This window comes from Charadrius vociferus, unplaced genomic scaffold, assembly GCF_000708025.1.
Source record: "Charadrius vociferus isolate BGI_N301 unplaced genomic scaffold, ASM70802v2 scaffold855, whole genome shotgun sequence".
NCBI lineage: Eukaryota > Metazoa > Chordata > Aves > Charadriiformes > Charadriidae > Charadrius > Charadrius vociferus.
This window is the reverse complement of record NW_009648573.1, coordinates 418,412-439,823: the sequence shown is the minus strand read 5'-3', so window position 1 is coordinate 439,823 and position 21,412 is coordinate 418,412. Positions and strand designations below refer to the sequence as shown.

The following is a 21,412-nucleotide window of genomic DNA, read 5'->3' as shown; positions in this document are numbered from 1 at the left end:
TTCTTTTGTCTTGCTGTCACAGTGTTAGATTGACGTACCTTCCCCATTTGGGTAGAGGTCATTATCCTGGTGCTCGGTTGCATTGCCTCTGCTGAGCAGGTTAACTGCTTGAGGTCTTTTATCTAGACAAATGTTTTACCAGCACTTTTGCTCCGCGATGACACAAACTCTTCCTCAGAGGTCAGATCCAAATGAATTAGCAGTGTCGTGATAGCATGTTCCCTGTATGTTCACACACTCGTTCAGATCCATGGGAGTAAAGGTATCAGCTTTGTGAAATGAATAAAAATAGTGATTAAAGTGTCCTTTTTTTCAAGATTTGCTTCTCCCAAGTAAGTCCTTGTCTGGTGTCTTCATTTAATATTTTTGAGTGTCACTGTAAAACTGGGTTGTCAAAAGAATGCCATTTTACAATGAGTTTTGACAACTGTATGGTAATCATAATAGCCAATGCTCACAAGTAAAATGTGTGCATAATGAGCACAATTCACAATTTACAGCTCACACATTTTTTGATGTGTTAGCTAATTCTATCAATATCTTCCCTTAAAGTAGTAGCTTTGAGACTATTAGCCATTCCCTGAGCATTTTTTGATAGTTTCTTTCTGTGCGTGAGAGAGAATCAAGAAGCCAAATAACAAGTGAGAAAATGCCCTAAAGCTTGCTCAGCTGGGCTAGGATTTGACAACATCTTAGTAATATGGGTACTCTGCAGACAGATAACAACATTAAAACAAGATATAAGAGCCTGTTAAAACGCATTTTTAGGGTACCAAAGCTTTCAAGAGATAAAGTAGATGTTCATTTTAATGTTCATTTCAACGACTTCATGTTGAGTGTAATATAGATGTGTATGTTTAACAAAAAAAAAAAAAAAAGGTGGGAAAAGGAAGAAAACTTTGCTGTTTGGAACTAACTTTTATACTATGATTTTAAGGTAAAAAGGTCTAACATGTACATATTAACCACATTCAGAGTTTTAGTAAATTCTGCCAGCCTTGTCCCAGACAGAAAAAGATGTGTACAAGAGCTAATCCTCTGCATCTCTTCATAGGAATGTGAGGGTGTTCCTTGATTTGTGAAATAGTATTTGATATGACCTTGCTGAACAAAAGTGATGAGCAGTGTAATTTGTCATACAAAGAAAAGTCTCTTTTCATCTCCTATTCATACAAACCTCAATTTAGGAATGTAGCCAAACAAATATTTAGCTTTAGGGATGTGATTAAGACCTACTGAAGCAAATGAAGTTTCTGGAGGTGCCAGTGTGGGGAATAGGAATTCTCTCAATCTGGACCAAATTTCCTTTAAAATTTAAAACTTTTAAGCTGAGAACGACAGAGTCAGGATCGAGGTCACTTGCCTTCCCAAAGATCTAAAAGGTATCAATGTGTAGTAGGATTTCAGTATTTATTGCTTTAGCTGCAAGTATTTAATTTATGTTGAAAATACTAATACACAAATTTAACTCAGCAATTCCCGTCTCTTCCTGTCTCCCACTGGGAAAACCACATTGACTTCAAACAAGCTCTGCGTGGGTACCGGTTTCTTTGCATGGAGTCCCTTAAAGGGTCAGGGCTACAGTCTTCATATGGCAGTAAAACAATGAAGTTCAGTTTTATCCATGTGTGTGCAGAAATGCAGAAATACATATATATCAAGGTATGTCATATTGCTTCATAACTTACAACAAAGTGCACCTCTGAGCTTTGGAGGCAACGCTTACTGGTCGTGGGTGACGGTTGCAGTCGTGTCAGGAATGCATCTGCTGCACAGAGAATCCGAGGGAACATGCTGCTTGCATGAGCAATGTATTCATTCATATTGGTTAGAGCGGTTGGGGTTTCTGGCATTTTTAAGCAGCTCTTCTTCAGTACTACGTACAGACAAGATTTTGGAAGACTTTTTGTGCATGGAAGCACTGGGAGCCAGAGTGAAAGAAAATTGTTCTTCAGTCTGAATTACAAGCTAAGTCTGGCAAAAAATTAGCTCTTTGGACTGGTTTCCGCTCTGCAGTGGAGGGAGATTTTCAGGTGAACAGGAACTGATTCAATTAGTGCTTAAATTAATAAGTGATGTCTTTTCACTGTCTGCTGTCTCCACTGGGGATTAGACTCAGTCTGCCAGGAAGGATACGGGGCTCATCTGAACTACCAAGGCCATAAGGATGCAGCGAGGTTATACACAACTGGCATTTTTATTTTTCAGTTAGGGCAATTAGTTGCATTAGCTTAATCATGTCCACGTAGCTTGGTTCTTGCAAGGAAATTTTCTGCTTTGGTACTAAAAGATGATCAAAGACTGTCACTAGAATTTGATTTTTGTTTGCTGTATGAGTTCATTTAGAGTATGCCAGCGGCTGCTGCAGCCAATGAACCTAAATAAATGTCTGTTGGATATCTATTTAGCAGCAGGCTCCAGTTTTTTCAGCACCGTCTCTGTGTAACCTTTTAATCTAGTTCTTGTCTTTGACTTTTCATATTTTATATATTTAACCCCTTGATGCAGATATTTTGCATTAAATGCTTTAGAAATCCTGATTTACTGCCTCAAGGGATTAGCCAGAATTCCAGTATTCTTGCTTTATCTATGTTCATTTATACAGCCCATTTATTTCTAATAAGTACATTGGCCAGATCATATTTCTTTGCAAACTCTAAGCCCTGAAAATAAATTTATGCAGTGACATAATGAAAATAATAAAAAGTGTCTTGCATATTGCTCTTATTCTTGCTTTAAATATCAGCTTCCAAAGGCACAGTGGGTTTATATTCTCCAAGTAAACACCACCTTTGAGGTTCACGCTGCAAAGCTCTAATTTTTAGTTGACTTCTAAGAGGATTTAATCAAACTACAGGATATATGATTCAAAGCAAAAAATGTAATTAAGAAAAATCTTTTTCTGTAGGCAAAGAGCAGCTTGTTTTCATTAATTTTATGAAGAATGTTGTTTTTCTTGGCTGAAAACCTAAACTCATGGGACAAAGGAAGATTTATGGGGTGATCCACAAAATCACACAGGTTTTGTGTTGCAGTGCTGTTTTGCAGTGACCACTAGAGTCCCTATAGCTGAAGGTTTATCAGTGTTTCTTTTTATAAATCTCTATTTTCAGAAAGGGCTTTTACTGGGAGATTAGCTTTGAGCTAAATATATGCACACAAAGTCTCAGTGTATATGTAGTGTGGTAAGCATGTATATTTTAATGTAAACAATTTATAATACTTTAAGAGCTCTTACATTACCAGGAAAAATGAAACCGAAGTAAGGATGGATATTTAGGTCTCCCATTCATATACTGCATGTGCTGCTTTGTCGTTATGCTTTATTTATACATATGGCAAACTCTCCAGCAGTTGCTGAAAGCCACTAGAATAGAAGATCAGAGACGTGATGTCTCTTGCCCTAATCCTTCAAGGTGTCAACACCACTTGTGAGGTGCTTGGGCCGAAGATCTGTGCGTTGTATAAAGTTTTCACTTTTGTGATCATTAGAGTGGAGGTGCGGAGCCCAAGATGAGGCTGGGTTATTGGGTGGCTGTTTGACTTATTTCTCCCTTCTGAGTTTTGACCCCTTAGATCTGAAGTTCAAATTCAGCTTTCACTTTGACACACGTATTTTTAAACCAAATAACACATTTATTTAGTTAACTGTATCAAATGAAATACCTTTTGTATCTTTAAAAATCTGTCTTTAAGAAGATCAGTAGTTCACGAACAGTAATGAAACAAATATCTTAACAGAATCGACTTTCATTCCCCATAATGTCAGCAAGGGTGTCTACTTGTTTAATATTGTAGTAAACAGAAAAGTTCATGGTTCAGTGCTTAAGCCTCTGAGCTGTCTCCCCAACTGTTCCTGGCTGCCAGTATTTTACTTACTCAACAGGAAACTAATTTAATTAGTACGAAGAACAGGCCAGTACAGATGCCTGTGTGAAATTCTTTCAGTTTTTAGAAGGCATATGCTACAGTCCCTACGTTAGATGGAAAAACAGAGATCATAAATTTTACACAATGGAATATCTGTTATCCTGCATTATCAAAGGTTGCTGTCTCAAATTATGTTACTGTGGTCTTGCAACATCAAACCAGACAAAATATTTCAGTTGAAAGACATAGAAGCTGATAGTAAATCTGAGCCAGGCTTTTGTTTCATATTACGAATCTCTTCATCCTATTTGTCACTAACTGGGAAGATGTACCATTAGTTCTTAGCAACACCGTCATTTCCTAATGTCTGCTTCAAGAACTTTAATATAAAGTGGCAAACTCAAACAGTAGTTAGGAAATAATACAAAAATTAAAGTTTCAAATTTAATTTCCTGCACCTGTAGTTTATGCATTCATCTGCAGTCTTCATTTGCAGGACCATATACTATTATTTCTTTGGGACCTCAAATCACTTTTTTACAGGATAATGGATTGTGAACACAGATGGATAGTTAATGATTCTTTTCATCATTCAATGTTTGATCCTATGCATTATGGCAACAGCATCCATAGCCTGCACCAGATACAGAATCATTAATTTCCATGGTGGCTTTTTGTCATGCATTGTATCTTAGGTCCTTGCCAGCATTGGGAAGCCACCTTCACAGTACTTCCATGAGCTGAGATGGTATGGAGGTGTCCATTTTACACACGAGGAGCTGAGGCACAGGTATTAAAATGGGAATTGTTAAAAATAAATCAATTTTTCTTGCCTGATTTCTCAGAGCTCCTAGCATATTTTACTGCTTAATACGTTCAGATTGGATTTCATTTTGCATTGACCTCAGTTGGAGCAATGTATGCTCACTATATCAGCAGCACAAGCCAGGAATCATCTTGGATTATACAGAAAATGAGAATTGCCAAGTGAATTTCTTTAGAAAAAAAAATTACATAAAATAGGTTAATATAATTTCTCTAGCATCATGTAGGAGCTCTGATAAAACTTTTCTAGCATCACGTAGGAGCTATGGCAGAAGCAGGACTCAAATGCAACTTTCTAGGCATTCAGCAACTGAAACTTTGTTACTTTTTCTCATCTCCAGCTCAACTTACTTGAGACTTTCCAACTTCCACAATAAAGGAGTCAAGGATCTTATTTTCAATAAAACTCTTTGTCTTACAGAAGCAGCACGTAGGTTGAGCAGTGAATGTGGCAGTGAATGTGGGGCAAGAAAATGATCACATTAAAGACTACTACAGATACAGAAGGGATTAGATGCAATATTGCACAAGCATTTTTAACTCCTTTCAAGAGTTGTGATTTCCCAAATTTTCAGAAACTGAGGAAGGGAAAGAAAAAAGTTTCGGTGTATGGCATCATACCGATGCCTTCTTTCACCTTCGCCGAGATGTGTTGTCAGCGGGATTCATACCTTTCAACCCACAGTGTGAGGCCAGTAGGCAGCAGTAGGAGGTGATTATCCTCTGTGTCAGGCTGACACGAGAGAAAACACGGTGCACTGTGCAAACAAGCTTACCTGCTGTTTGTTGGACAGGAGATAAATGTTGTGTGACCCAGGAATAATAGGTCCTCCTGCCACTCCTGAAAAGACGTGCAGCCTCCTGGCTGTAGGCTCTTTGCCGTCTGCCCTCTGCCTCTCCGTGTCTCCTTCAGCCCCCTGTCTCGACAGTCACGTCCCTATGCCCTAACCTGGTGCTTCAGCCTGTTTCCCCTTTCCTTGTCAAAACAGAGTCAGCCATGGGATTACACTCGATAGTGCCTGTCCTGACCACTGCGTGTTTGACTCAAAGGGTATTTTTAATATTGCTCTGGTGCTTAGCCCCCCTTTTATTCCCTCCACCCCAAAAAAGCAAAATGGCATTTGCAAGAATGGGAAGAGAAATCCATCCCTCTCCTTATCAAAGTTTAACATTATGAAAGTCGGTTCTTTCTCTTTCAACATGTTATCCTCTGTCTGTTTTGTTTGCCTGCCTGTCCTGGTAAAAGTTTGAATGACTGAGAACATGGCAATCCTGGCTTTCTCGTTGAACCACTTTTAATCACTTGACATTGCGTTTAGAGCTAGTTTGCACAAGATATGTGGAAAGCAAAGAGCCTCACTCGCATGCTGGCTTAACTGCCAGGAACACTTTCCCCTCCCGTCTGCTGCATTCATTATTATTTAAAAGCAAATCAGGAGGCAGAATTGGATTAGCAGAGTGGGTGGCACCAGTGGAAAACAAGCTCTGTGTCGGCAATCACCCTGCCAAGTTCATGTGAAATTGCCCATTTTAGCTGGCAGCTTCAGCTTAGCTTGGTGTGATGACACATGGGCCTGGAGGGTAAGAATCTATTTCCATATTATAGCAGCTTCTGCTGCGAAACCTGGCAGTTTGTAGCTGTGTGGTTGCCCGGCTTCAGCTGCAGACTGCCTTCCTGGGCTGCTCTGCAACGCTGAGCTCGATGGCCGTCACCTCGGCGTTGTCCCGAGGTCCCCCTGGCTGCTCTACCTATGTGTTGATACCTGCTTTGCCCCCAGCTACTCTGTTGGTCTCAAGCCATAAGCGTGTTGAATGTCAAGAAGCAAAACACGGGGAAGCTCATAACCCCCTCATCTGTGGGCCTCCAGAATCAAAGGAGAGAAATCAAGCCCTTGCTTTGACTCTTAAGGGTCAGCAGTTTCTCAAAACAGTGGGGATATGTATTTTATGTTTGAAAAATAAATAACGTAGCGCGTATGTTATACATCAACTCTAAACTCAATCACCTCATAAATAGGCATTTACAAATGAAAAATTAACTTCTTCAAATTAATAAAAATCTCCTGTTTCAAATATTAGTGTTCTAAAATTTTCCAGGATATGATTTCAGCATCCAGTGTTGTCTATTGTACTTCTGCATAAAGGAAGTTTTGGTGCCTTGGATTGAAATCCATGTGACAGGGATACCACCAACTTAGTCAATTCTGTAAAAAAAAGCTCAAAGATATTTCAGAAACCAGACTGCCCCTAAGTCCCTCAGCTGAGATTAGTGAGTTAACAATAACATTTCTTATTTCAGAAATCGCTTTTTCATTCTCCACTTACTATATAAGGCAAATAATTAAAATAACTCTATGCAAAGCCCTTTCAAAGCACAAAGTATGTATCTCTCTGAGTTTACAGTACCGTTATTGGCGGTTATTACTTGTAGGGATAAATATGTTCTGAGGAGAGAGAGTTACAGGCTGTTGACATGCCTTTAAGCTATTTATTGTAATTTCCAGAATTTCCACTGCTGGTTTTAATCACTTTTTTTTTTTTTTTTTTTTTTTTTTACTTTGGGCACACTCTATTGCTAGACCTTACTTTAGGAACCTTTGTTTCGGGGATAGTGAAGGGAGGAAGAGGAAACCTCGCTAGTGAGAGTATACGACCCACTTCTGTGCAATGTGAAAAATGGAAGAGTTTGTTCCTATTGATCTTTGTAATCACAGCCTGTGCGTGGTAGCAACCCCAATCTAATGTATTTTGACAAAGGTGGACAAAACATGATGTGTGATGCTATTAAAAAACCCCGAGCACTTGTAATGAGAGCAGTTGTGCCTCAGAAGATGGGAGTCGGTGTGCGGGTCTGCCTCCCTGCCTGTGCCTGTTCCTCTCAGCGGTGAGGGGCTTCTTATGCATGACGTGACTGTTGTTGTCACCTTCCTGCTGTTAGTTCAGAGATGACTGGTGGAGAGAAGTGTCAGAAAACGGGCAAATATGTCCCAATCAATAATCAAAATGTAACGCTCTTGAATATGTGTGTATTTATCGCCAAATGGCTGCAGAATCAGAACGTAATGCACCAGCAAGATGGTTAGATAGTATCAATATTAGTATATAAAACCAAAGGCCCACGTTTTAGGAGGATTTCATTCTGTGGTGAACTCAATTTATGAAGTCCCTGCTGGGGGTGAGAGATGTGATCAGTGCTCAGGCTCCGGTGGCAGCTCTTAGTCACAGCCTATGCAGAGACCTGAACACATCACTTCAGCACAAAGGGGCAGCGTTAAGTCTTTCTTCATTCTTTATAAGCGAGCTAGCTGCTCATTTCTTCATACCTAACCGTTGTCATCCTTCATACCTAACATATTTTGTTTCTGGATGAAATTAAAAGAAGGCTACCATTTTTTGGAGGGTCTCATAATCTGAGATAATCAGCAGTGTTTCTATTCAAAAGCCTGTATTTAAGGTGAAAAGGGATAATTGTATACAGAAAGTCTCACTTGTAGACAGCAACACGATGTTCTCCTGGTGCATCTATTTCACCTTCTTTTGATAATTAGACCCAGAGCATGTCTGTTATGGAAATGCTGGGTATCATTCTGTATTGTTATTATCTGCCCATCTGTTCTTCTCCTTCTTTCTGTCCTTTCCTGTAACAGTTTTCAGCCTCGTATCTTTGATAGTTTTCATAGAGGCTACCTATGCTTTATGGCTCATAAAACGAATACAAGCTAATCAAGCGGATTGAACTTCAGACACCACGAACAAATGAGGACTTACTGTAGTGCAGTGCTATTCAGTAATGCTAGAGAAGTTTCAGTTTCAGAAAAGCCATCATAAATGAATTTATGTGCCCACCCAGATTTATTTTAATTAAAATCATCCATGAGTCTTGGCTGTTGCTTTGACTACTAAGTACTTACAAATAAGCTTAATAGACATGTTTGTTTTTTCCGCAGCTGCAAAAATACATAGTCTGCTACATGATTGTTTTTTTATCTGATTTATTTAAATAGAGTTAGGTAAAGATGCAGTTTATAGGGAAGGTTAAAGGGTCAAAATCCTATTTAATTAACTTATACCCACTTGGGAAGCAGCCAAGGTAAAAGAATGCGGTGAAAGTAAGCTTCAAATAATATGAAATCTTTGAAAAGGACTAACCACCTTTGGTGAAAAGCTTTCCTGTTCTTAACCTCGTGTCATTTAAACTATTTAAATGAGCTATGCAAAACCTTACATTTATAATGGAGCTTCAAAAAAAAAGATTAAGTATTTCTTGCAGTTACAAGAAAACTGATGCTTATGGCAGTGAAAGAAAAGCCTTTAGTACTCCATTTTACTATGCTCCCTGTCTTTGCATACCACAAAATGCAGGGTATGTTGCACCTGATTTGACATCTATTTCTGCCACATGTATGAAGCCTCTCAAGTGTGTGAGACTGCTTTTTAAAAACATATAAGTCTTTCAAAAAACAATATGGAGGGGGAGAGAGGGGGGAAGGGAAGCCTCTGTAATATCTGAAAGAGGCCTGATTTTCGAAGGGTCTGGATGCTGCAGGGTTTCTAAAAGTTGTGTCTATGAGAAGTATCTCATGTTGGATTTCCCAAAACCATGCGTTATATTTGAACATCTTAGTCATACATGTGGAAAACGTTCTTACCGCAGCCAGAGTGGGAACTCTGAGAAATAAAATCACTGAGCTGCTTTGTGATCTCTTTATGTACTAGATAGTATATCCTAATTGCTGTAGTGATGCTCTGTAGAGATGCCAATCCTGGAACATTTTTTCCATTTAATGCCATGGAGACCGCACTGGGGAAATATTTCTGTTTCAGCCCTCCTTATGGTTTTGTATGTAAAAATGGAACTGGCAGAGAAAAACGCAGCTGGCCCGAAGCTGCCAGTAACTATTTCTAATGTCATAGATTTTCAGCAAGAATCCCAACTGGGAGTTGTATAGGCGAAAGGACTGCATAACAGTAATCAGTAAGCACTAGCAGAGCCTATAGAGAATGAGCACGGAGGCAAGCAATGTTCCATATAGACATCGCTGCATTTCCTAAACTGGGTTTTTTCTCCCCTGCCCCATTCTAGTCTTCAGAACTGGTGGGTTGGGAAACAATTCAGGCTTGAAAAGGTCAACTCCATAGACTTCCTGATGTCTCTGTCAATACCATTATATGGCATTCATGGTATGGGTGGACACATAGCCTTAGAGCTTTCGACATAATGGTATTTGGAAATATATTCCAAAATTTAAATACGTCTATTACTTAAACTTGCCATTAATTTAATATACTATAATTGTGGGAAAGATCCTTCTGATTCAGCATGTGAGGTCTACATACTGACTAATTTTATGTGTGCTTAAGGGTTGCAGTGCTGTGCTAAAAAATGTATTTTAATTGACATGACCACTTTGGTATGATGCTCAGTCTCTGAAAAGCCACAGCAGCAAATAGAATGTATAACCAGATGGTGCTTAGCTGGAAGGTTGTTTGCTATCCAGAATGCGACTGCAGTGATGTCTGTCCTGTCAAGCTAAAACAAAGGCATTCATAACTCCACATTCCAACTAATTAAGAATTCCATGCTGGTTTGAAAAGTACTCTCCTTTTTGGAAAAAAACTCTTGGAAAAACACTAACGAAAATAAAAATACAGGTGAGAAATTGATTTTTTTTTCCTTAGTTTACTCATCCCTTTTTCTTCTTCCTTCTCCATCTGAACATTAATTCTCTCTTCTCCAAAGAAGAACTGACTAACATAACTTAATTCCAAACTGTCTGCAGGTACATTCAGGCTACTACAATTATTTTGGTAATGATAAACATTCACATTTTGTTTTAATGTTTAGCATATATCTGTGAGGACTAAGGTAGTTTATAGTGTTGTGATCCCTTGCAGAGGTATCTTTAAGTTCCAAGGAATCTTTGTTTCTGTAAGCTGACTAGCAAAATGGTCCACACCCATCTCAAGACTATGCCATAGCTACTTTGCACTGATTACACTAGAAGCATTAAATTTGTTCCAAGAGCACCTATCTCTCAAGATGTAACTTGGCTAATATTAACAATCATATGTATACAAAATGCCCTATTTTTAAGTACCTGTGGATACTTTAATCTTTGCATGAGGTAGTGCTTAATTTTCAGGAGGAGATGAATGCTAATGAGTCATCTGGCAGGCATTTAGTCTATCATATGTCATTTTCTCCAGCAGACTTTGCTTTGGGGATAAAATCCATGACAGGGAAAACCAGGAATAAATTTCCGAATAAGTTCTCTGAAGTTATTTACTTGTTGTTACGTTAGATGGGGGGGGGAGGAGGGAGATGGGCAGGCACATTATCTCATTTGGCTTTTGAGTTGGTCAACTGTTGTGCTTCAGATAGAATAAATAAGCTTAGGTTCGAGTTGATAAACAACAGTGACCATCAGTCCTTTGAGACTGGCAGTCAATAAGTTTCATTCGTGATATTTAGGTTGGGGCACAGTTGATTTGCTCTCCCTGAACTCCAGGGTTGTATTCTTCATTCAAAGCTAGATACAGATCTCTAAAGAATCTGAAGCTTTTCTATCCCTTCTAAAGTCTCTGAACTCCAGTGAAATATGACTCGAAGCTTCACAAACTGCTAAACGTCTCCTTGATATGTTGGCAGGCCAACATATTTTTATTGCTAAAAAATGAAAACCAACCAAAAAAATCCAAGGAACTTTCAGTCAGAAGCGTGGGCTCTCAGCCATCTCTTGTTTGCTGTTCCCTTGAAACATGTACAGGAGATTATCCTTATTAGGCAATCTTACGGGTATTCCCAGATCTTTTGAGCATGGTTTTCTTCCTTTTTAATTAGAGGGTCATTATGTGGCCAGCTAAGGCAGATTTCACTGTGTTTCTGGATACCTGAAAATAATTAGCCATTTGTGAGTTGGGAAGTGGCTTCAGACTTTAGAAAGTGAAGCTTTGTTATGAGTAATGCATTGGGGAACTGCTGTTGATGAAAAATAAGGAGGTAATCCCATGTTTTTGTCTTTACAGGCAAAAACAGCATGATAAATTTCTCCCTAGTGTTATCCAGGCAGTTCCTTTCTCCTCCCTCACCCGTTTCCAATCCTGTTAGTTGTGCTGGTGCACCTATTTATAAGTTTGAGATGAAGTGGATCACTGAGAAGATCTATGTTAAAAATAATCCCACTTCTGATGCTCTTAGTGATCCAGCGTGAAGGGAGTCCCACAGACAGTTTTATCAGGGTGAGTGACAGGGGCACAAGTTGCAGGGCAGGAATAAGGAGTGAGGTTTGCGGGCAGGGGGAATTTCTTAAGCTGGCTCTGCCACAAAGATGGGAGGTGGTGGAAGGGTAGGTACCACAGCTCAGCTCGCTTGCGCCCAGTTGCTTGGGGTTGAATCTCCAGCCCCTTTGGCTGTTCGGTTTAGCAAGAGTGTGCAATGAGGACACTCTCACCAGCTCTTCATGGTGCTCCCTTTCTCCAGAGAGGCGTTCAAACCAGTAATAAACCTGTTAACCAGAGCATTAATGGCTGCATATCATCTTCCAACAGGTATTTCCTTTTCTGAGTTCTGTTATATGCAGCCATAACTGATAGGCTCTTTTCTTCTTTTTTTTTTTTTTCTTTTTCTTTCAGATGTTTTAATTAAGCTATCTACAAATTTTGTTCTGGCATAGCATTTACTTATCTGTTTCAGTGTAGAGAGCTGGTGCTACAGCTGAGATAAGGATCCCATTGTGTCAAACGCTGGCAAAAACTGTAGGTTTAGGTTCTCTTATTATAGATCCAGGGACACAGCATTTCTCCAGTTCATGTTCAGTCAGTTCCTCTTTGACAGGCTTTTTTTACAAGTTATCAGGGTGAGAAACATAACAATTTGGACACATCACGTTAATCAGGGGAAAGAAAGAGGGAGGCTTGTTTGGGTTACTTGTGTATTGGAATCTAGAAAATCTTTGAGTTAACATCCTTCAGTTTTTCTACTGATAGAATCACGAGTGAAAAGTCATGCCTTTATAGGGATTCAGTGTCAGAGGAGACGAATCTTTAAGCTTTTAAAAATATAACTAACATACTCAATCCTGAAGCCTTTGGAAAAGGAGGGTATAAGAAGTTGTAAGGATTTGGCTGTTTGTCAGGTCTAAGAAGTATGTTCTTGCAAACAAGTAGCACTAATATTTTTCTGGTCTTGATGTGTACCAAAATCCTCAGCTTGCTTTTTTGTTTTTAATAAGGTTTCTATGGCTTTGCTTGCAAACTATACTGAGCTCAATAACACCGCTATTTTTGTAGTTATCTTCGTCTGAAGTATTAGTTTTCCCAGAGCTCACTCACAGAGGACTGTGCTTTATTCTCGAAAACTAGAAGACATGTAGTAGATTCAGTCCTGGCCATTTTTCATGTGAAGCCTTATTCAAATGGTAATTGTAAAAGGCTTTGTGGACTTTGTTCTCAACTCAAAGAAAAAACTTCAGCTGTGGCCAGCTAGGGTAAGAAAGAATTTTTGCTGAAAGACTCAGAGAAAACTAATTTGGAAGTTACCACAGCCACTCAAAAATTAAAGGTATACCTACAAATCAACTGTGAAACCACTCATGTTATCAAATATCATTGGAAGCAAAAATTGTGAATAAAATATATTACAGTGAGGATCAGGACTTGTATTCCTTTATTTCCTAGAAAGACATACTATGAAGGAATTCATTAGAATATTTTGGAGAGAGTTTGCAGGTATTGATATGCGTACATGCTACTTAGCAACTGGTGTATAATTTGAGGGTAAGTCTTTGCTCTTCAGAATCAGCCACCCACACTGGGCTGTTGGATGCATGTTCACAAAGTCCTAGGTGATGTAGGACTTCCATTTTGGACTCTTACTGTACATAAAGGTACAATTTGGAAAACTCACAGTCCAAGTAAGAATATCAACAACTTCCAAAGTTTGCGGCTGTTCTAATACTGCTTTTTTGTTAAATTTAACTGTATTTATGTAACTTGAACTATTGGTGGCTCCAGCTAAAATTGGACATTCATCTGGGGACACACTCTAAACCCAGAGGCTGGGATATAAAACAGAGCCCCTGTAACAAAACAGAGGTTATAAGAGATAAAGTGACTTTCCTATGGTCACATTCAGCCAAACTCTTGGTTTCTGCTTTCCAGCCCCATATCCACTGTGCCTCAGGCCTCTCACTTTTAAAAAGGTTATGTCACTTATTTAATGTACATATACTCATAAAATCAGTCAGTTTATAATCATGTTACTATTCTAACTTTTTATTTTATGACTAGTTTGCAGTCCTTGTCTAGCACTCACTTCTTTCAGGGTTATCCCCTCGCACCCACCCTGAAACTGCAATCACCTCCCATATGCAGATCCCTTTATTTGGCATTGCAGTGCTCTGCTCAGAGGGAACGTTCATCTGTGAAAAAGTCTTTGTGGGAAAAGGAATTTTGAAAACAGGAACTTGTCTATATATAATCTCTATTATGATTCATAGGTTAGAACTGTGGACAAGAATATACAGTAATATTCATCCCTGAAGACAGAGTCTGGGAGATCAGTGCGGATAAGGATACCAATGCAGTAATTAAGACACAGCTGAAAAGAGTAGGAAAAATTAATCAGTAAATGCTTGGTTACTTATTTGTCAAATGTGGTTCACTTTTAATGACTGATAGTAGTTATTATGCTAATGTATAAGTATCCCATACTGTACTGCATCTGTGAAAGATGAACAGCCAACAGTTGTGAAGATAATCCAGAGGTGCCATTTAAACATTAAATGAGATTAAATATTGCTAAAGAAATGTAAAGTGAATTGGAAAAGATGTGGCCTGTGTGAGGGGTGGAAGGTGAGGATGTTCTTCAATTACAGCAGTGCAGGATCCCAAGTTGACACTATAAACTGACCATGTCAACATGGGCTTTGGCACAAGCTGAAATTAAATTGCAATTATTCAGCTTCATTCGACTCCTGAAGGTTGTTTCATAGACGCATCACAGGGAAAAAGATATTTTGTTTCAGTGCTATTTTAGAAGTGATGCAAATCTATCATTTGCCTGTGTGTTACAAGATGCTTGAGTTCAGGAACCACATACCAGCCTATAGCAGAAAATATTTTCTTCAAACCCTTCTCAGTTTGTAAAAAAATCATAGTTTTTCTAGTGTCAACTTTTTTTTCCTCATAAATTTTTAATGACAGCCTTAAGTCTTGCCTCTCCTGTGTATTTTGGGGCATGGATAACTAGATAAAACTCAAGCCCAGTGGAAAGCAATTTTAGTAATCTTATATGTAGCCTTAGTGAACAGTATTCCTCAGGAAACCACAGACAAGGTATAGTCCATCGAAGAAAAGCTTTCAACAAAGCTAGGCTGTATACTGAAATAATCTTTGAACTAACACCTCTGAAGATACGCAGAGCAACTTTATAGGCAGCAGTCTGGTAAGCCTTGTCCACGGGGTAATTCAGAGCCTGAGCTAACAATACTGCAGATCATTTATTTTTCATATATTAGAAATAGTATAGAATAGAATATTAGAAATAGTATAGAATTAGTAAGATCATTTATTTTTCATATATTAGAAAAATTGCATTTCTTTTAAAGCTCACAGAAGTGTAACTTCTCTGCGAAAGAGAGCACTCTATACAGTGTAACAATTGCATATTTTAAAGCATATGTTTATAGAAATGTCTTTATGTACCCGTGCTATCCGCACACGTTCAGACTCAATACGGACACATTATTTGTATGTTTGCATTTGTGCACATGTATGATAGACACAGATATAAAATAAGACATGTGTGCATGCGTATATATATTTGAAGGGGAAAAAGAATTTATGAGAGGCTGGCCAGATTTAATTTGTCTGCTTGTATTTAGCACTTAAGGGCTTATATACTCAGTTTGCTCAAAAGAGTGAAGAAGTACTCCTTGCTTATGCCTCAAATCAGAAATGCATGAAGTGCAGCTGCAGAGATAATACATTCTCCCCAAAGGCTTTGGCTGAGCAAATTAGGTGTCAATGGGGTGCCTGCGCAGGCAGTACTCTCTCTAATTAGTCTCTTGAGCCTAGTTGGTGGCGGGTATAAGATGATCTAATCAATTGGTCTGTGTCTGATGGTACGTGTAAAAATCCTAGCAGGCAGAGCTGTCTCCCACAGGTCACTCACCTGCACAGCGGGAACGCTCATTTTCATTTTTCATCTCTTCCATCACATGATGCTGACAGTTGGTTTTAAGAAAATTGAATCCAAAAAATATCTAGTTCATAGGGCATGTAGGTCAAAATAAAGTTGCATTATGGGTATTGGCGATCCAATTAATTAATATTTATAGCAACGAGTCGCATGTAGATATTATCTGAGTGCAAACAGTATTGATAATGTTTGGTTGGCTTTTTTAAAACGACTTCCCCAACAAAGATAGGAATAAAAGGTTTGGGGAAAAATCACCTGTTAATGGTATACTTTTTTTAGAGAGAGAATGAACCGTATCTGTGGTGGGGGTGTGTGTGGTGGAAGGAGAAGCAGAAAGAATATATTGTTGATGATCTTAAATACCCCCATGTTTCAGCTCATAGAGAATACAGCAGCTCCATTTGTCAGCTCGCATTTTTCTTTTAAATCTGGGATTGTAGAATGAATACTCTTATAATAATGCTAAATCAGCTGCAACATAAATAGACCTGCACTCTGCGTGTGCTTTACATGCTAAGGACTCGGCAGGAGCACAGCTCCACCCTATGTGATAATTTATACAAAAAATTAGAAGCACCTGGAGAAGGATGCTGATGCTGTCAAAAGGAGCGTGCATTGAATTGGTGATCTGCATTTTTAAAGGAAAGGACATTCTTTTACCAATTAAAATAAAAACAAATATTTGGGATTTAGTCACTCTCTTCTGCCTCCTGTCTTGAGAGTATGATTAACATTTAAATTACAAGCTTTAGTATCCCTTCCTAAAACCACTGTTCCAACAACAGCTACTCCATTCTGAAGTTGGCCTCTGCCATTTTTAAGGTGGGTTAACACCTTATTTTATCCCATTTGGGATCTGGAACAAACAGGATGTACGCAGCAGATGATTTCTCTAGATAACAAACATACAATTGAGTTACTTGATTTAGGTCAATTGATATTTCAAGCACATCATTAACTTGCTTGTAATCTTCTATTAGGTTTAGTAGAGATGTCATGAAAACCAAAAGTACCTGGACCTTTGGTGAAGAAATACAAGTTCATTTTTAAGGCAGTCTGTTACATTTCAGGCTTTGTTGTTGTTTTGTTTTTTTTAAAGGAGATCTGAAAGAAACCTATTTTGCTCTTGGGAAATCACAAGTTGTAAATATTCCGTTTAACAATTTACGCTTTTATAAGCAAAGCTGTGACCAGAGGCCATAAACACAATCTGCCAAGTCACCAGGCAAAACTTTGATTTGTATGATCAGGAAAATGTATTAAATTCTAAGCAAGGATATTTCTAAAATACATCTTAAAAAATGCAAACTTGGAATACTAAGCCATCTGGGGACTGAACGGCAGCACTGTGTGGAGGGCTCTGCCTCGGGTCTTGGTTGCATGAACAACTGATGTTTCAGTTCAGGAGCCCCACTGAAGAAACAATGCTTTTTTAATAAAAAGATTGGTTCACACCAATCTAAAAATTCATGTTGGTTTTATCGTGGATTTTCTGCTGTGGGCAAAGAGACACCCTCCTCTTCCTCCAGTTTAGGGGAGCTGTCTATGTGATGCAGTGAGTCTCATCTTAAACAAAACCAAAGTGAAGAGAAGGTCTCCTGTCCCACAGCACAGCAATTGCAGTGCTCCTCTGCAGTGGCATATCCATCTTCGGTTTCTTCCTCTGCCTCAGGACCGGTAGACCTCTGTTGCCCATTGCCTAGGAGAAGGTTCTAACCAGGAGGGCACTCTGAGGCTGAGGGAAGGGTTTTCATTTGTTGTCTCTACTTTGAATAAACAGTAAACATTCAGTGAATTAGGGACTCAAATGCAAGCATTATATTTTTCCAGCGTATATATTCCTAACCACCAGGCTTGTTCGCTGTGTCAGAGCTCACAGTGGAATTATCTTGGCAGCCAAAACTGAGGGCTCAGCCTCAGAACAACCTGGCCATTAGGGTGGTGGTCTGAGCAGCTGGGGGCCGTCATGCACACCGGCTTCTCAAACTGGGCAGGCAATGCGTTTCAACACAGTTTCAGAGGGGCGGTGACCACCAGCCGTTCCCTGGTTCCAAGTTCCACTATGTCTTCTAGCTTTCCCCAGCCAGAACCACTGGGGAAACGCGGCACCAGATCACCTTCTTTTCCAGGAAGTTTACTGTTTGATCTAGTCTAAGTCTTGCATCTATGCAGAAGGTGGGAGGTGGCATTGCCCACCGTACCATTCCACAGGCTTTCAGCTTCACAAGAAACCAGTGACCCCAGTTGCAGCACTGGCATAGCAGGACCCAGCAACGCTGGAGCTGGTGGAGTTGTGATCATAAAACTGTCAGCTGCCTTACACTGAGCCAGAGCAGGAAAACAAATGGGGTTCAGCAAAAAACTTTGCAATCTTCCATGCATGTTTGTGGAACCTCTGCTACTCTTTCTTAGTCCTCTGTGTTCAGCCTTGGTCTGCATTGGTGCTGGCAGTGGCTGCCAGTATGCAAAAGTCGTTTTTGTCCCTCTGCGTTAAATGGAAGCAGAGCAGATGTCAGATTGTTCATTTCTAAGGAAGCTTTTAATGTTCTAGGGCATGATTCTGGAAGTGCAAAGCTTCTGATGAAGGTATTCCCCATTTCACAGGCTCAGGCCCTCCCCTGGAGAACATGTCATCAGCTTTGCCTACAGATCCAAACTTGAAGCCAGAAAATGTGGTATTGTCACTGGTAAATTGTAGCACAACCCTGGGAGAAGTGTGATGCTCACCTCCTTTAGAAATTGTCCTGAGGTCCACTGATAGGAAAAGTTGTGTAATTAATGTAATTGCTGTCATTCTCAACTCTGAGCAATTTGGTAACTCATCCGGAAGGATCTGTCCAGATCCTTTTGTTAACCATCCTAGATGTCCCTGATGCTTATGCCAGTCTCTGGAACTCCAGCAATGTGGGCTTAGCCTGAAATCAGTCCAGCTGTTCTAGGTCTGGGCAGATGTGGCTTCCAAACTGCAAGCCCACCTTCCACAGCTGTAGTGTGGGTGGCGGTGGGGGAAAATGCAAGGTCAACATTGGAAGAAGCTTTTGGAGGTTAGTTGCTTCTTTGTAAGGAGAGGGTTCAAAAAGGTCATTCCTAAAAAGTGCTTTCGAAGGAACGGAAATGTGGAATTTGGGGAATATTGTCAACAGTGTTCGACCACTGAGCAGTTGTGAATCTCCGCATGCTCAAAACACTGCTTTTCTTTTTAAGCTTATGAAGGGTAAACTAAATGGATCAACTCTAATGTATTCCTTGAAACAAGATTTATTGGCGTGTCAGCCAAGCTCCTAGACCCTGGGGAAAGTGGGACTTTCATGTGGAATAGACATTCCACACAAACTCCAGAGGCGTTTAGGAAACAACCCAAGCAGGACTCAAGAGGTGGCAGACCAAGCTCCAGGAGGGCCCAAGATGCTGCCACGCATCATTAAGAACAGGCTTTTGTTAATCCAATTCAGGTATTCTGGCGCTTAAAGGGCAGAAGAAGAGCTCTCAAGAACCACGACAGAAACCCGGGAAATTATGAAAGTGAGATGTTGTGTAGAGATTAGGCTGTTTTGATGAAAGCCACAATTAAAATTTTATGCTTGAAACTGCAGTTCAAAACCGATGCCTTGTTTTTCTCCTGCTTTGGAAATGAGGGCTAGACTAGATTCACTGGCACCTGCATCCAGTTTGATTTAAATAGTTTTAGGACATGCTAATACAAACCAGTTCCACACTCAATGAATATTTCAGCATTCTTTTTCTTAAATACTACAGTTCCTCCATATCTGACTGTTTTCCTGCAACTACATTTTAAAAATATAGCAGGTCTGTAGTTACAGTCTTGAAAAACCTTGTAAAACAAATAGATTTTGAACTTTAGAAAAGACAGAATTTCTCAGAGAGTCTCACTTTATTACTTGGCATTTATTAAGAGCTAAAGATATTAATTATAAAATCCTTCCAATGGCTCCAGTCCCTCTAGCCTTCACTTAGCCTTCACCTAGCTCTTCTTGCAGTTGTTGGATGCTTTGTTGCAGAGTAATGCTTCCCACGTTCTCAACCTGCCTCCTGTTTTATGTAAATCTCAAAACTGTCATGGTACCTTCTTGCAAGTCCAATCACTGCATTGAGCCTATACAAACAGGAATCAGCAGCAGAGTGAAAGATGACGTAAGCAAAGCTATGGATGTAGTGTTTATTTTTGGTATGTGAAAGGAGATGTTAATAGAAAAACACTGAAATAAAGGTGAATATGTTTCTAAAGAAGCTCCATAACCTGGTTGTGTTTGCAGCAATGTTCATGATGTGCCCCAAGGCGCCTCAAATAACTTTTGGGAAGCAAACCTGAGGAGATCTTTTCATAAACTAGTTGCAAGCGTTGCAGAGAAGGTGATCACTAGGGACTCTGTGAGAAAGGGGGCAAAAAGAGCTTGTAAACTCCTGAAGCTGTGCCAGCATTTAGCAACCTTCCTTTGCATTCACGGGGTGTGACCACCTTTAGGAGAGCCAATTGTTTATTTATGGCTGCCTGTAATTTCCGTGGAGAATGTGAGTGCTGATAGCACCTCTGAGGATTAGCACTTGGGGCAGAGATACATGAATATGGATTAATATATCTCACTTAGGTAACCACCTTGAAAACATTGGTGGTTTAATTTCATTTGCTTGAGATACCAGCTCTGAAAGTGCCTTGGAAGACCATCCTTCGCTCTGAGCTGGTGTCTTCATAACTGGCTTTGGACTAACCTATGTTTTACCAAGTAAAAAATCATGAAAAAATGCAATTTGTGAGGCTTATTATAATTTATATTGTTTCCTTACAGGATTAAATTTACCAGTTTGGAGGAGGGAAACAAAAACCTAATGAGGAGGCCGACACCAGGAAGGAACCACGGCCTGTTTCCTTTCTTTCTCTATGGTGGATTTCATTCAAAAGAAAATCGAAGCTGGCAAGACCCTGTTTTTTTCCCTGCAATTTATTTAAAACCTTGCACGCATTTGGATACCTTGTGATTTCAGAGAACTATGTGAAGATTAAGCTTTTGCTTACTGATACATGGCATGTACTCTTTCAGTCTTTTGTGTTTGATTTTGTTTGATTTTCCACTGCAGCGCTGCATCTTTGTAAGGATTTTTATGCTTTCACCAGCAATGTCTTAAATACATTAAGACAACACATTTGGTGTTCACACTTCTGCAGTAACAACTGTACAAAAAAAAAAAAAGCCAACGGTGGCATAAAGGACTGTGTGTTTTCTTTGAGCGTTGTGCATATTTTGCAACCAGTGGGAAGACTATTTCTGCCAGAGCAAGCCCAACTTGTCTGATCGGCTGACAATTACAGCACCTTGCCACTATTTCTGAAGTGTTGTTGGGTTATTTCTTTTTTCATTATCTCCTCAGACCGTTCATATCCATTTTAAAAACATGGCAATAATTGCATGTTTACTGCAGTACTCTGAATTTGATTCCTCTGCTTAGGCTATGTAGCATGCCAGTTTTCAAAATAGGCCTGTGAGAAAGACAAAGCAAAAA

The 21,412-nt window shown here is 39.5% G+C and overlaps 1 protein-coding gene across 1 annotated transcript in view; it reads left to right on the top strand.

The window, feature by feature from the left end:
- Positions 1-20,886, top strand: part of CDK14 (cyclin-dependent kinase 14) — a 258,218-nt gene extending 237,332 nt beyond the window's left edge. Inside the window, exon 14 of the mRNA XM_009886196.1 lies at positions 20,701-20,886. The gene's annotated coding sequence lies outside the window, so the exon portion shown is untranslated. The remainder of the gene's footprint in view (positions 1-20,700) is intronic.
- Positions 20,887-21,412: the final 526 nt, after the last annotated feature.